The sequence below is a fragment of the Nicotiana attenuata genome, chromosome 3 (assembly GCF_001879085.1).
Source record: "Nicotiana attenuata strain UT chromosome 3, NIATTr2, whole genome shotgun sequence".
Taxonomy (NCBI): Eukaryota; Viridiplantae; Streptophyta; class Magnoliopsida; order Solanales; family Solanaceae; genus Nicotiana; species Nicotiana attenuata.
Genome location: NC_031991.1, coordinates 6,858,913 through 6,869,507, shown reverse-complemented (window position 1 = coordinate 6,869,507; position 10,595 = coordinate 6,858,913).

Genomic DNA, 10,595 nt, shown 5'->3' with positions numbered 1-10,595 from the left:
GGCCATGAAAGATGTAAATCCACAAGTAGCTGATGAGGAGGATCAACACAAGCTGCTTGAAATGCAAAGCAACATGCAGGGCAGTGACAATCAGAAGCAAGGTACATAAATCGGGAGATTAGAAATGGAGGTGCGCCATAATAACCCATTGAATAAAGTATGGCCCTCGTAATTTAATTTAGGAATCTCTTGATTAGAATAAATCGAGGTGCGCCGTGCTAAACAAAAATGACAATTGCGTGGCCTTCAATTTAATTAATCTTCGTCTTAATCCTTAGAATTCGAAGCGTGCCATTTAGCAAATTCCATGGCCCTCGCAAAGTGCAAACGCGTAGTTGCTTTAGGCGCGTATTTTAATAATCTACTTTCTTAAACTCGGGTGCGCATTTATGTGACCCAAATCCAAATCCCAACGAAGTTAAAATATGTCAAAGACCATGGGTGAATTTATGTGACGTGGTTTGAGACGTGTTTTAATAACGTTGCAATTCTCTTTAAAAATGAACAAAAGCGGTTAAAAAGTTAAAATTTGCACATAGGTTCATAATTGTTTAAAATCAGATAATTTAAGCCGAATATGACAGTTGAGCGACCGTGCTAGAACCACGGAACCCCGGAATGCCTAACACCTTCTCCCGGGTTAACAGAATTCCTTACTCGGATTTCTGGTTCGCAGACTGTTAAACAGAGTCATTCTTTTCCTTGATTCGGGATTCTAACCGGTGACTTGGGACACCATAAATCTCCCAAGTGGCGACTCTGAATCTTTAATAATAATCCCGTTTCGATTGTCACTTCAAGTTGGAAATAACTCCCTTTATTATACCCTTTACGGGGTGTAGTAAGAAAAAGGAGGTGTGACAGCTCTGGTGACTCTGCTGGGGACAAGAACCCAGAACTTCTGGTTCAGGGTTCAGAATTCGAGCTTGGAATAATTGTTGTATTTGGGTTTGTTTAATATCTGATTTTATTACATGTTTGGGATTAATGTGCAAAATGTTGCTTTTTACCGCTTTGATATTATTTGAATTGTATATATAAAATTGCTACGAAACCCCTCTCTTCTTATCTTCGAGGATGAGCGCGCTGGTCGAGACTCCCCATTCTGTTAGTGTCATACCTTGAAATATGAAAGAGGTTCGGACAAGTTACTAAGCCGGATGATCTTTCGGGTCCCCGGTACGTAGCTCCCTCCCGACTCGAGTTGTTCGCTCGGGTACACGGTCTAGAACAAATACCCAGGTTTTGAACCTAGAATAACTCAGCCTCATGCCGGATCCCTAGTAGGAACGTTTGTGTGCATCATGTGCATTTGACTTAGGGGACTCAACACAGGGGTTGGGTCCGTCTAGGACAGGTGACCCGAAATGAAAACAGACCATCCTGATGCATCCTACTACTTGTGCATTTATTTGCTTCGGACTTGCATGCTGATCGGCTTTTGAAATCTGGGGAAAAGTTGAGAAGAATAGTTGGATAGAGTTCAAGAGAGTTAATTGCCTGTGTTGGAAAAACAAAACAAAATCAAATAGTATCGAAACTCTGCCGAATTTTTGAAAAAACAAAGAAAAAAAATAGTCTTTTTTTTCAAAAATAGTTTGTTTACTTATCAATGAAAAGAAAAAGAAAAAAAAGAAAGTCTAGTTTTTCAAAATAGTTCGTTTATTTATCAATGAAAAGAAAAAAAAAGAGTCTTGTTTTTCAAAAGTAGTTTGTTTATTTATCAATAAAAAGAAAAAGAAAAAAAGAGTGTTGTTTTCAAAAATTGTTTGTTTTATCTACCAATGAAAAAGAAAAAAAAGAGAGGTTTGTTTTCAGAAATAGTTTGTTTTGTTTGCCCGAACTACACTGGTTTGATTCCCGCAGGGTGTGGGATACGTAGGCAACCCTCATCGGGTCCAACTTCTTTTTGCAAAAATAGCCTGAAATGAATGAAATTTTGTAAATAGGTAAGGTGATGCCGTTTTTGTCAAAAATAGCCAAATGTTCCCGAAAGGGACGCCGGAAGGCTGATTTTGCATAAACAGCCGCCTTTGGTCTTTTTCCAATTTTTGGCCAGTTAGCAGGCACAGCCTTAAAATCTTCCTCCGGAAGTGCTGAAAGGCCGTATCTGCAAAGCTGGGCTTTTTGTTTTAGAATTAAAAATATGAAAAAGAAGGGGTCAATTTTGATTTTGGAGTCAAATAGAATAAAATCATGACTGTTTTGCTTAATCACCTTAATAAATGTGCATGATGAGCACAATCCAAAATGAACCTTTCTCAATCATAAGTAAAATCCCTTTGGAGTTGCGGCTGTGGTGGAATGATTTAGGTGGAGAAGGACAAGACGAGGTCAAGAAATATTTGGGAGGCCTTCCCGGACTGTTGGAGATTATACCCAGGGGAGACATCATAAGGGCATTGGTCACACGCTGGGACCCGGCTCACAATGTATTTCACTTCTCAGATCGTGAACTTACCCCAACATTGGAAGAGATATCCGGATACATCGGGGGTCCCAAGGTTCCTCTGAGACACCAATACCTGATTGCTCCAAGGACCGTAGCCGTGCACAGGTTCCTAGATTCCTTGAAAATAAGCAGGGTGGTACACAACCCGGACTTGGCAGCTGGTTTATGTACTTTGTCGTTCATATACAACAGATATGGTCATGTAGGAGGATTCAACAAGCTAGAGAACAAAATCTACAGAAAAAAGAAAACCACCCTAAGTGGGAAGAACATAGGCGTTTTGCATTTATGGTGGCCTTTCTAGGACTTCTGGTGTTCCCTAGAAAAGACGGGAATATTGACATACGAATAGCTGGGATTGTTAGTACTTTACTTACTCAAGCCAACAGCACCCTCGCACCCATGATAGTGGCCGACATCTTCCGCGCTCTTACTGTTTGCAAAGCCGGTGGGGACTTTTTTGAAGGTTGTAACGTGTTGCTACAGATGTGGATGATCGAACACTTGTGCCACCGTCCTCAATTTATAAGTTACGGGTCGTAAGAGAAGACATGCATAGAGGAATTTCCTACAAGGGTGAAGGGGATTAGCTTCCAGAGGGGGTCGCAGAATGGGGAACACGCCTTTGTGCCATCACCGCATGCCAGATAGAGTGGACATTTGGGAGGTTATCTGTGGACGAAGTCATATATATGCCAGCCGTCGGACCTCATTTCCTATTGATGGGACTTAGGAGTATTCAGCCCTATGCCCTGTATCGAGTCCTGAGGCAGTTGGGAAGATGCCAAATAGTCCCGAAGGATGAAGATCTCAGTGGCCAAGTAGTTGAGATCGGGCCTGACGGTCAATTTCATGAAGCAGTAGTTCGCAAAATTTGGAACGAATGTCGGTACTTAACAGCAAATACTTGTGTACGAGATCGGTCCAAGGGTGAAGTGTCGCCAGGATACCTTGCGTGGTATAGGAGAGAAATTGAGTTCGAGAGACCAACCAAAAGGCCCCATGTCCAGGAATTCATCGAGGCGTCGCAGGAACAGTGGGACTGGTTGGCTAAAGAACACAAGTACGGGGCTACAATAGGCAAACTGGAGAAGCAGGTTATGGATTTGCAATTTGAGAAAGATTTGCAGGCCGCCGCAGATGAAGGCGAAAAGAAGAAATTAGCTGAAGAAAATGAGGCCCTTCGGGCCCAAATTCAGAAGATGAAAATAGCGGCGGAAAATCCTGTCCGAAGTGGTAAGGATGCAAAACTCATAGATAATTTGAGACAGAAGGTGAGTGACTACAATTTTGACTTAAACAAAGCAGAAAAAGAACTGGCCAGGGCTCGAAAATAATTGGCTGAAAATGCGGCAGAGCGAGCGCGTCTGGTTAAGCAGTTGAAAGAAGAGTTCGACAGTGAGGTGGCAGGATTAAAGAAAAAGATCATCACCGCGGAGAATAAGAAAATCAAACAGGCAAAAGATTTCAAGGTTGAGAGAGAACAGTGTTATATGGCAATGGCACAATTAGAAATGGATTTGCAACAACTTCAAGAGCAGAATCAGGTAGCCGAACAAACTTTGGGAGCCAGAACTGAGCAGATTGGGCGGTTATTACAAGAGAAAGGTGTCATAAGAGAGAGAATCAGAAGAATCGCTCATTACATCGCAATAAAGTGCAGCAGCTGTGAGGATATGCCTAGGTCTATGTTCTTCGCCACCGTGATGCTTTTTGTTCGTCGGGTAATGAAAGATCTCCACCACCTCCAAGGGGATTTAGCTAGTCGACCCGCGGCAAGGCCGAATGATGCCTCGCGGGTCCCAGGGGCAATCGAAGCACTAATGTATTCGTGATGTCTTGAGTCTGTATTCCTTTTCCATTAAAGTCTGTCAGTTATGGGAGTCTGTATTTCTTTTCCATTAGAGTCTGTCAGTTTGTGTTGGAGTCTGTATTTTCTTTTTATATGGGTTAGTCGTTCATCTTTCATCGGAGTCTGTTAGTTCTTGTTTAGTGTTTTGACTTTCGAATGTTGGTAATCAAAGTTTGTTTTGTTATGAAAAATTGAAAATTCCAAAAAATTGGTTTATTGTGTTCCTTTACCTTTTTATCTCCAAGAACTACGCTTGGTCTGATTCATGCGGGGTCAGGATACGTAGGCAATCTCCATAGGATTCGATCATATAACCAAAAGAAAAGAAAAAGTGATAAAAAGAGGAAAAGAAGAAAAGAGGAAAAAACAAGAGAGAAAATGGAAAGAAAAAGAGAGAAAATAAGAAACTGAGAGAAGAAAACAAGGGCAAAACAAGAGGGGGGGAGGAGAGAACAAAAACAGAGAGAAAGCAAAGGCAAGAAAAATAAAAAAAGAGGAGAAGTGGCAAATGGAAATAAAGAAAGCCGGGATGACGCAAGCAGCCAAGCAAAGGCATAATAGAAATGGTTAACTGCTTAGGTGCATTCATTACCCAAATGTGCGGCTACCTACCTATTAATGCTATAACCGCTAACAAAGTTGTTGTTGATGATGAGACCAGGCAGGTGGTTAGTTGATTGACATTCTGGCAACTCACTCCTACAACACCCGGTAAAAAAAAACAAGTTGATCATGGCCAACCAGGAACTTGACACGAGTGTTATCGATCCTTCGAGAGAGGTGGAAGAGTTGGATGTTAATGTGATGAAAGAAGAGATGTATAAACTAAAACAACAGATGGCCGAGATGTATCAAGCATGGGCAAAAAAAGGCGCCCGATATCAACCAGAATCCGTTGCTGGCCTATCATGAGACCAATATGATTGAGATAGTGCATAAGGGAGGGGAGCCTAAGAAGCCTTCACAGACCGTCATGATGATTCGGTCCAGTGAGGTCAGGCCGGTTGAAAAGTCAACAAGTGAGAAATCAGTGATCAGGTTGAGCGGGACAAACAGTGAACCATCTGCAGTAGACAAGAAAGGGTCCTCAAGTGAGGTTGCAACGAAACAAGAAAGGGCAAAAGTGGTTGTGCCAGGAGTGGCGAACAAGCCTGTCGTGATTGTGGAGGGTTCCCACACAAATCCCTTCATTGTCAAGCTAGGCACTAAGAAGCGCCCAGTAACAAAAATTCCTAGTTCTGTGGTTGATCTTGATAAAGAGTTGATTGAAAGGTTCGAGAAGATGTTCGACGATGCGAACATGGTTGGAGAAGGTTCTAGCAATGTGGATGTGCAATTTGTCGGGCCAAGTGCAAAGATTAACGATCGGGAAGTTCTCCTCTCCCTACTTGGAGGGAATTTCGGTAGTGGGCTTTGATTTTCATTCTATTTTTCTGGATTATTCCAGGGTTGCAATTCTGATTCTATGTTCCGTCCGTTTGGATGTGTTAAACCTTGTTATCTTTAATTTCAATGAAATGCAATTTCCCTTCTTCTTCACTCCTGATAGTTTCATTTTTGTTCTTCTTTTCTTTCTTGTACAGTTCTTTTTATGCTGGTTTCAATGACATGACATGCATGAGGAATCTTCGGCCTAGTTTTAAAAGCCAAGCTAATTCTGAAAAGTTGAAATCCCATCCCTTCGGATTGTCGCTGAAGCCGAGATTGATGATGATGAGTGGGTCAGAACCCGCCTGAGCAATTGAGTTTGATCGATGAGAAAAGATTGGCAGCAATCTGTCATGGCCAATTGTATCAACAGAGAATGGCAAGAGCATATAATGAGAAGGTGCGTCCACGGAAGTTCAAAGTGGGTCAGCAAGTGTTGAGATGTATTTTTCCACATCAGGCCAAGGCCAAAGGCAAGTTCGCCCCAATTGGCAGGGGCCATTCATCGTGACGAGAGTGTTGTCCAATGGTGCTTTATATTTGACAGACATAGAAGGCAAGTGTGGTGAAATGGCCATCAATTCCGATACGGTCAAGAGATATTATGTATGTTCTTCTTTGTTTTAATTGTATTTGTTTGTACTTGGCATGTTTTAAAGATTGGAATGACGAAGGCATTTTGTTCTGCTATCCAAACACTTTATCCTTTGTTACCCCTTTGAGCCTTGTTTACTTTTCTTTTATACCCCTCTTTCGGAATCAGTAGCAAAGATCAGAAATACAAGCGTGAAAGAAAAGTAAAGGAAAAAGAGAAAAGAAAAAGAATGAAAAGAGAGAGAAGAAAAAGAAGCAAGAAAGGAAAAGAATGAAAGAAAAAAAAAGAGAAGAAAAGAAAAGGAAAAGAAGAAAAAAAAGAGAAGAAAAGAAAAAAAAAGATAAAAGGAAGAAAGAAAAGAAAAGAAGAGGAAGAGGAAGAAAAAGAAATGAAAAATCACAACAAAGTAATTTCTATGACCTGAACTACGTTTGACTTGATCCCGAAAGGGTACGTAGGCAGCCTCTCTCTGAGGTTCAGTCACACCGAAATAAAAGTCCAAAAGTCCCCAAGGAAGAAACTGGGGCAGAAGTTGTGGTTGTGCAAGAGATTTGATTCCGAAAGTTGTAGTTTTGAACCCACGGCGAATTGTTTTTGAGCCTTTGATACCCTTTCTTTCCAACCCCGTCCAAAAGCCGGCATTATTTTTTATTTTTTTTTATAACAACAACAACTCAGTATAATCCCATAAGTGAGGTCAGTGGAGGGTAGGATGTACGCAGCCTTACCCCTAGGCATTGTGTATGACATCTGGATGTAGAATGCTTACGAAGAAAATGTAATATTTCTTCTCAGGAACAAGGTTTGTTTTTATCCTTTTCCATACCCCAGAAGAAATTAGCAGCTAGCCTTTCTATTTGTTTTACCACAGTTTTGGGAGGGGAGACAACAGACAGAAGGTGGATGGGAAGGGATTGTAGCACATGTTTGATCAAAGTAGCTCTGCCCCCATATGATAAGAGTTTACCATGCCAACCTCTAATTCTGCTCACAACTTTGGAAATGATGGGGTTGAAATGAACAATCCTCTTTCTTCCTGTATACAGAGGACATCCCAAGTATGTAAGAGGAGATTCTTTCTTTGTGAACCCAGTAATCTGCTGAATCCTTTTGATGGTGTAAGGAAAAGCACATGGAGAAGTCATGAAATGGATTTTGTTCTGGTTGATCAACTGGCCTGAGGTGCTTTCATAAGCTTGCAGAATTTCCATAACTTTCTGAAGGGAATATCTGCTGCCAGATGTGAAAATGATAATGTCATCAGCAAAGCTCAGGTGAGTTATCTGTGGACCTCTTCTCTCCATGTAGAAGCCATTAAAGAACTGATCATGAGTGAGATTGTTCAGCATCCTTGATAGTAATTCAGCACCAAGGATGAACAAAGCTGGGGCAAGGGTATCTCCTTGTTTCAACCCCCTTGTTGAGTGAAAGAAACCACATCTTGTTCCATTTACAATGACTGTATACCAGTTGTTTGAAAGAGTTCTCCAAACCATGTCTATGAGAAATTCACTGAACCCAAGTCTTCTCAACATGATGCAGGTGAAGGACCAAGACACTCTATCATATGCTTTTGCCATATCCAGTTTGATCACAACATTTGCACTAATGTTTGGTTTCTTGATTCCTTGAACAATTTCCTGAGCAAGCATGATGTTCTCTGAGATACTTCTCCCTTTAACAAAGCCTGTTTGATTGGGAGAAATGATTCTGGGCAAGATTGTGGCAATTCTGATGCAGATAAGCTTTGAGATAATTTTATTGATGAAATTACTCAAACTTATGGGCCTATACTCAGTTAAGGAATTGGGGAACTCAATTTTTGGGAGCAAGACTAGACATGCTTGGGTCATGAACCTAGGCATAGAGTGACCACAGAAGAAGGACAGCACCACATTCAGCAGATCCTGCTTGATAATCTCCCAGCAGTGCTGGTAGAATTTGCCATTTAGTCCATCAGGCCCTGCTGCACTTGTTGGGTTCATTGAAAAAACCACATTTTTAACTTCCTCCATTGTGGGTTCTTTGTTGATGTTCTCATTGTCTTCATGTGTAACCAAGTATGGGATGCAAGATAACAGGTCCTCCCTAATTGTTCCACCAGGATCAGTGAACATATTCTGGAAATGTTCACAAGCAGCTTCACCAATAGGTTCATCACCTTGTATCCACTCCCCTCTTCATTTTTGATCTTGTGAATGAAAAGCTTCCTTCTTCTCCCTCTAACCAGACTGTGGAAATACTTGGAATTAGCATCTCCTTCTTTAAACCATTGTAACTGTGTTTTTTGCTTCAGAACAGATTCTTCAGTTTTCAGGTGTTAGACATATTGAGCTCTTAGATTATGGAGGACTTCTCTGTCCACTGGATTATTAGTGTGAGCCCAGACTTCTTCGGCTGCAATAACTTTAGATTCATATTCCTTGACTTGTTGGAAGATATCCCCATATTCCCTTCTTGACCATTTGCTCAACTCAGAACACAGTGCTTTTGTTTTTTGGTGAAAGATCCACATTGCATTACCTTGAATTTGTTTGTCCCAGACTGTTTGGACTAAAGGCAGGAAAGAGGCATTTTCAGTCCAACAATTCAGGAATTTGAAGTACTTCTTTGCACCTTCAGGCCTAACATGCATCTCCATAAGCAGAGGGGAGTGATCTGATCTTGTTGAAGCCAGGTGAGAGATTGTTGTTGCTGGGAATGATGTCAGCCAGTTGTCATTGACCATACCCCTGTCTAGTCTTCTCCAAACAATGGCACAAGGGCCTCTTCCATTTGACCAAGTGTATCTTGGTCCATAGAAACCTAAGTCAGTGAAACCACAATCTTCCATCATGCTAAGAAAATCAATGCTTTTGTTGATTTGGTAGGGAAGATCTCCTATCTTTTCTTCAATAGAGGCAATGACATTAAAGTCCCCAATAGCACACCAAGGCACACCAGTTAGTTCTAAAGTTATGATATTATAACTTACCTATAACAGTCTTTTATAAATTATTTGTCTCTACGCTTGCATTCTCAAACATTTCAAAGCAAATATTGACTGAACATATAAAGATAGATTTTGCCTCAAAACACACATTCTATATCAAGTTTTGTTCTGTTAGTGATCCCTTCTTTTACTTCTCGGGTTACTACTTTCCTGTTACATCAAATCTTGCAAAATCATCGCTTCCATTCTGCTCGATTCATGTTATCTGAAATGGTAAAGGCAAAAACTTAGTGATCCTAGAAAAAAGTATATTTAGTTCTGCATAATCTCCAAGTTATTTATCCTTCATTGGTATCAGAGAATGGTATATATGTGTACATAATTTTTTTTTTTTGGTAATTATATGTGTAGATAATTACAAGAAAGGAAAATGAAAACTTTGTATCTTTGATTCTCATCTTCATCTGGACTGTAAATTGGTCTACAATCAAAAATTTTGATCTTTTCCATCCATTTCTTCTTTTTTATTTTTTTTGTACTACGTCGAACATGACCAAGTTTTGCAACTACATATGATTTACAGCACAAGTTCAATAAATTTACTATGTAAATTTTTTTACATAATTAATCATGTCACTTATAATGTGATTGAATGTAAATTTTTATGATAAGCATTAATTTACTATAATAGCTTAGACAGCACTATTGATGGAAATTAAGGTATACACTTTCTTCCTGTTGAGTTTTGAAAGGATATTAGAATGAATTGGATGTTGTAGCACTAGATCAGCCCCTGTTGAGAATTCTATCTAGAAATTGCTGAATTTGAATTTGTAAGTTTTCTTACTGTTTGCCTAAAAAGATTTTTTTTCCACCTTTGCATCTTTTGCGCAAATACTAAGCATGCTAATCTTTTGTCTGGTTTTGCAACGTGCATGAGAATCAAATATGGAAAAAGTTTGTACTATTAGACGAGGCTCAAAATGTGAGTTTTAAACATTTTTTTTACTTTAATTCACCCAAGATTGTTAAAATCTGTAATGATAAATTTGAATATCACTCTCAAATCAGTTTCTAATAACAATCTTCTTAATAACCATGAAAAGTGATAGAACAGAACGCTCTTCTCAGCACACTCATCTTGTGTGCAAATACATAAATATATACAGGAGTTTCTTGGAGAATAAGACTCCAAAGTAGTCACTGGCTAGGACTCCTAATGAGATAACAATTACACCAACTCTATCCAAATAGACTTCAACAATTCCTACGTGACATTATACTTACATACCCCCTCAAGTTGAGCAGGGTGTGGAACAACTGTCAACTTGCTTGT